The 6,000-nt window shown below is 44.3% G+C and overlaps 4 non-coding genes across 4 annotated transcripts; all 4 read left to right on the top strand.

Moving 5' to 3' along the window:
* Positions 1–229: 229 nt before the first annotated feature.
* trnai-aau (transfer RNA isoleucine (anticodon AAU)) lies at positions 230–303 on the top strand. Its single transcript has one exon. It is a non-coding gene; the product is annotated as a tRNA-Ile (tRNA).
* A 665-nt stretch (positions 304–968) lies between these two features.
* On the top strand, positions 969–1,042 carry trnai-aau (transfer RNA isoleucine (anticodon AAU)). The gene has a single exon. It is a non-coding gene; the product is annotated as a tRNA-Ile (tRNA).
* Positions 1,043–1,712: 670 nt separating this feature from the next.
* trnat-agu (transfer RNA threonine (anticodon AGU)) lies at positions 1,713–1,786 on the top strand. The gene has a single exon. It is a non-coding gene; the product is annotated as a tRNA-Thr (tRNA).
* A 1,874-nt stretch (positions 1,787–3,660) lies between these two features.
* On the top strand, positions 3,661–3,734 carry trnai-aau (transfer RNA isoleucine (anticodon AAU)). Its single transcript has one exon. It is a non-coding gene; the product is annotated as a tRNA-Ile (tRNA).
* The last annotated feature ends 2,266 nt before the right edge of the window (positions 3,735–6,000 follow it).

Genomic DNA, 6,000 nt, shown 5'->3' with positions numbered 1-6,000 from the left:
CATTAGAAAGAGCTGCCAGCTGAGAGTTGCGTCTTGTAGTGTTAAAATATTTCAGCTGGCAAGTATGTGATAACACTAGTTTTTACAATTCAACTGTGTTGTTAAATAAAACTGGCTTTACTACAACCTTCAAAGTGGGTCAGTACAATCACAAAGAGTGGAAATAAACAGCTGAAAACACACTCATGCCAATATTAGAAAGAGACATTCAGGTGCTTTTGCTCACTGTGGCTGGTTAGCTCAGTTGGTAAGAGCGTGGTGCTAATAACGCCAAGGTCGCGGGTTCGATCCCCGTACTGGCCAGCTTGTTTTCTATCCAACGGTTGAATTTGCATCCTTCGCACGATCACTGTTTATCTGTTGACCAACTTCAAGGAAATCAGAACCTTTCCTCCTGCAGCAAATTCAGTGAGTGGGGAAATCATTGGCATGTGCAGTTAAGTGTATTTATCCAATTTGGTCGTAAATGCAGAAAGTGATGTACATTTTGAAAGATTCGAAAATGCTCAAGCTCGACCCAACCTGAGTGTCCTTGCACGATTATCACTGAACGCAAGCATGCAAAAACAACCAACAGCTATGAGGACAAATGATGGGCCACATTACCGGTGGATTGGAGGATTGGAAATAAGATTATTGCAGTCTGACTGTTCAATGGGGAGACCACACGTGAATTATTGTCTACAGTTTTAAAATCAGAATGTCAGATTTATATCGGTGGAGATGCTACTGAAATTGGAACCATTAGAAAGAGCTGATAGCTGAGAGTTGCGTCTTGTGTTAAAATATTTCAGCTGGCAAGTATGTGATAACACCAGTTCTTACGTTTCAACAGTGTTGTTAAATAAATCTGACTTTACTAGAACCTTCAAAGTGAGTCAACACAATGATAAAGAGTAGAATTGAAGATCTGAAAACAGACGCTTACAAATATTAGAAAGAGACCTTTAGGGTGCTATGTCAGCTGTGGCCGGTTAGCTCAGTTGGTTAGAGCGTGGTGCTAATAACGCCAAGGTCGCGGGTTCGATCCCCGTACGGGCCAGTTCACTTTTGCACCCAATGGTTGAATTTGCATCCTTCGCACTATCACAGTTCCTCTGTGCACCAACTTCAAGGAAATCAGCACATTTCCCCCAGCAGCAAATTCAGTGAGTGGGGAAATCACTGGTTTGTGCAGATATGTGTATTTATCCAGTTTGGTCGGAAATGCAGAACGCAGAGGATAATGTAAGTTGTGAAAGATTCGAAAATGCTCATGTTCGACGGAACCTGAGTGTCCTTGCACGATTGTCACTGAACGCAAGCATGCAAATGCAAACAACAGCTAAGAAGGCAAATGATGGGTCTCATTCCAATTGGATTGGAGGACTGGAACAAAGATGTCTTATTGCAGCCTGACTGTGCGATGGAGAGACCACACGTGAATTATTGTCTGCAGTTTTGTAACCAGAATGTCAGATTTATATCGAAGGAGATACTACTTAAACTGGAATCATTAGGAAGACCTGAGAGCTGAGAGTTACGTCTTGTCGTGTTAAAATATTTCAGCTGGCAAGTATAACACCAGTTCTTACATTTCAACAGTGTTACATAAAACTGGCTTTAATAGAGCCTTCAAAGTGGGTCAGTACAATCACAAGAGGTGGAATTGAACAGCTGAAAATACACATTCAATTTTTAGAAAGCGACCTTTAGGGTGCTTTGGCTGCTGTGGCCTCTTAGCTCAGTTGGTTAGAGCGTGGTGCTAGTAACGCCAAGGTCGTGGGTTCCATCCCCATACTAGCCAGCTTATTTTTGAACCCAACGGTTGAATTTGCATCCTTCCAACAACCACTGTTCCTGTGTAGACCAACCTCAAGGAAACCAGCACCTTTGCCCCTGCAGCAAATTCAGTGAGTGGGGAAATCATTGGCATAAGCAGATATGTGTATTTATCCAGTTTGGTCGGAAATGCAGAACGCCAGAGGATAATGTAAATTTTGAAAGTTTCGAAATTGCTCAAGTTCGACGCAACCTGAGTGTCCTTGCACGATTATCATTGACAGAAGCATGCAACTGCAACCAACAGCTAAGAAGGCAAATGATGGGTCGCATTAGCATTGGATTAGAGGACTGGAAATAAGATGTCTTATTGCAGTCTGACAATGCGATGGGGAGACCACGCGTGAATTATTGTCTGCAGTTTTGAAATCAGAATGTCAGATTTATATCGATTGGGATGTTCCTTAAATTGGAACCATTAGAAAGAGCTGGCAGCTGAGAGTTACGTCTTGTCGTGTTAAGGTATTTCAGCTGGCAGATATGTGATAACACCAGTTCTTACATTTCGACAGTGAAGAACAATAAAGAACAAAGAACAACATAACACAGAAAACAGGCTCTTCGGCTCTACAAGCCAGCGCCATCCATTTTGACGCTCAGTGAGTGCCTCTTTCCAATTCTTCTTCTACCTACGAGTTTTGTCTACATCTAGTGGACTCCACAATAAAGGGGTGCAAATTTAGGGAATTTTACATTCGCCAGATTAAGGGAGATCCAATTTAGGGACAATTTATTAACACCAATCAGTCTAAAAGCACGTTTTTGGGGTGTGGGAGGAAACCGGAGCACCCGGAGAAAACCCACGCAAACACGGGGAGAATGTGCAAACTCCCACAGACACCGACCCAAGCCGGAGATCCGACCCGGGTCCCTGTAACTGCACAGCAAACAGTGATAGTCACTGAGCTGTCGTGTTGCCTGTCAATTGGTCCAGTTTAAGCGTACACTAACGACGTGAAGCACTAGGCAGCTCTCGAAGCAACATCCAAGAGCAGCCTTCGCACGACCCACCGCGTGTTGGACAACAAGGCGGACCGAATCGTCTGTGGATGTGAAAAAGAGACATCAATAGACATACAACAGCTTAGGCAGATATTAATGGAAGATCCCCAGTCGTTCCAACTTAAGAGACAGGTGAGCCATAAAATTTGTTGGAAGGCCAATAAGAATCTATTAATTCCCAGGAACGTCCTAAAGCTCTTGATCCTCAACTAGAACATTCTTTTGTATCCCTCCAATCTTACTCTGCTCATGTGCCTGTCGAGGTAAGCCATAAACAACCCTAGCGTGTCTGCCTCCACCACCCTACTTGGCAGTCATTCCAGGCCCCCACAACCCTCTGTGTGAAAAACCTCCCTCTACCATCTGAATTATACTTCGCCCCTCTCACCTTGAGCCAGTGACCCCTCGTGATTTTCGCATCCAACCTGGGAAAAAGCTTCCCACTGTTCACTCTATCCTAAACCCTAACACTATCCTAAACCCTAACACTTCCTCCCTTGTAATGGACATTTTCTCCAACGGGTCAACATCTCCCTCTAAAACACTTCCAGTCAACAAGTCCCTCTCCTTTGTGAATACTGACGCAAAATATTCATTCAGAATCTCCCCCATTCCCTCGGGCTCTGAACATAATTCCCCTTCTTTGGCCCGAAGAGGACCGAATTTTCTCTAAAAACTCTTTTGTTCCTAACAGTTGTTCCTAGTATTGTCAAATAAAACTGGCTTCAATAGAACCTTCAAAGTGGGTCAGTACAATCACAAAGAGTGGAATTGAACAGCTTAAAACACACTCATGTAAGAATTAGAAAGAAACGTTTAGGATCAGCTGTCCGCCATGGCCGGTTAGCTCAGTTGGTTAGAGCGTGGTGCTAATGACGCCAAGGTCGCGGGTTCGATCCCCGTACGGGCCAGTTTACTTTTGCACCCAATGGTTGAATTTGCATCCTTCGCACAATCACTCTTTCTCTGTGGACCAACTTCAAGGAAATCAACACGTTTCTCCATGCTGCAAATTCAGTGAGTGGGGAAATCATTGGCAGGTGCAGATATGTGAGTTTCTCCAGTTTGATCGGAAATGCAGGACGGCAGAGAAAAATGCAAATGGTGAAAGATTCGAACACGCTCATGTAGGAAGGAACCTGAGCGTCCTTGCAAGCTTATCACTGAACGGAAGCATGCAAATACAACCAACATTTAAGAAGGCTGGCTCTCATTACCATTGTACCGGAACAAGGATTTTTTAATGCAAGCTGCCAGTGCCATGGAGAGAGCACACGTGAATGTTTATCTACAGTTTTGACCTCGGAATCTCAGATTTATATCGATGGGGATGCTACTTAAATTGGAACCATTAAAAAGAGCTGACAGCTGAGAATTGTATCATGTCGTTTCAAAATATTTCAGCTGGCAAATATATGCTAACACCACTTCCTACATTTTAACAGTGCTGTTATTTGCTTTAATAGAACCTTCAAAGTGGGTGAGCACAACCACAAGGAGTGGAATTGGACAGCTGAGCTGACAGTGATATAAAAATTAGAAACAGACTTTTACCACATCGCATGGTCGCTGTGACCGGTTGGCTGAGTTGGTTATGAGCGTGGTACTAATAACAGCATGGTAGTGAGTTCGATCCCCGTAGTAGCTTGTGTACTTTTGCACCCAACACTTGAATTTGCATCCTTCGCACACTCCTTCGTTATAAGTCAAATGTGTGGATGGAGTTGCACTTACCGACAGAGAGTGATGGGCATTTACAGTGTGAATGTGGAAATGAACGCCAGCGCTATTTCTCTCTCTCTCTCTCCCTTTCTGTTCCGGAAAAGTGAAGTCTGGAGACTGTGGCTGAATGGTGTTTTAACATTTAATGTGCTGAAATAAAAAATCAATGAAGCAAAACTGATATTTTTTGATTGAAGTTTTGTTTTACTCTGCTGGAATTTCCTTGCAGCCAGTAGCCTGGAATTTGTCAAAGGACTGAAGGTTAAATAGGTTGCCTTTGGCAGGAATGAGTTCCGAACAAACGTTTGGTAGAGAGTGTTCTTCTCTCTCTCCTTGTCTCGCTCTCTCTCTGAGATTGAGTTACATCCATTGTGATGTTCAAATAAATTTCCGCGTTTTGACTTAGTGACATTGATAGAATCGCGATAAAGTACCAAGTGTGCAGCTTGCAGGGAAAATTGCACATGTTGGTTTCGGAATGCAGCTCTATAATCACTTGTAAATTCGTTGGTGTCTCTGCAGTTAGAGTGAATCCCTTCCCACACTGAAAAATCGTTGGTTCCCCAATGAATTTCCTGGCATCTCTTCAGGTGCAAAGCGTGAGTGAGCAAAGCTTTTTACCATTTATATAGATGATCTGGAGGAGGGAACCGAGTGTAGAGTGTCGAAATTTGCTGATGACACCAAGATTGGGGGAACGGCAAATTGTGCGGAGGGTGTGGAGAGTCTGCAGAAGGATCTAGATAGGCTGGGCGAATGGGCCAGGAAATGGCAAATGGAATTTAATGTTGGCAAGTGTGAGGTGGTCCACTTTGGTAGGAAAAATGGTAGGAAGGACTATTACTTACGAGGCGAAAAACTGCAGCAGGCGACAGTGCAGAGAGACCTCGGGGTCCTTGTGCATGAGTCGCAAAAACCCAGCTTGCAGGTGCAGCAGGTGGTCAGGAAGGCGAATGGGATGCTGGCCTTCATAGCGAGGGGGATTGAATATAAAAGTAGGGAGGTCTTGCTGCAGCTGTATAGGGCATTGGTGAGGCCGCAGCTGGAGTACTGTGTGCATTTTTGGGCGCCGCACCTGCGCAAAGATATTTTGGCCTTGGAGGGAGTGCAGAGGAGGTTTACTAGGCTGATACCGGAGTTGAGGGGGTTGAGCTATGAGGAGAGGCTGAATAAACTGGGCTTGTACTCGTTAGAGTTTAGAAGAATGAGAGGAGATCTCATTGAGACGTATAAGATGATGAATGGGATGGATAGGATAGAGGTGGAAAGACTCTTCCCGCTCAAAAAAGACAATAGGACTAGGGGGCACAGCCTCAAGATAAAGGGGGGGCGGTTTAGAACGGAGTTGAGGAGGAACTTCTTCACTCAAAGGGTGGTGAATCTCTGGAATTCTCTGCCCGTTGAAGTGGTGGAGGCTGCCTTGCTAAATATTTTTAAGACGCGGGTTGATGGGTT

This window comes from Carcharhinus amblyrhynchos, chromosome 13 (genome assembly GCF_965287045.1).
Source record: "Carcharhinus amblyrhynchos chromosome 13, sCarAmb.v2.hapA, whole genome shotgun sequence".
Classification (NCBI taxonomy): Eukaryota; Metazoa; Chordata; class Chondrichthyes; order Carcharhiniformes; family Carcharhinidae; genus Carcharhinus; species Carcharhinus amblyrhynchos.
This window is presented reverse-complemented; position numbering and strand designations above follow the sequence as displayed.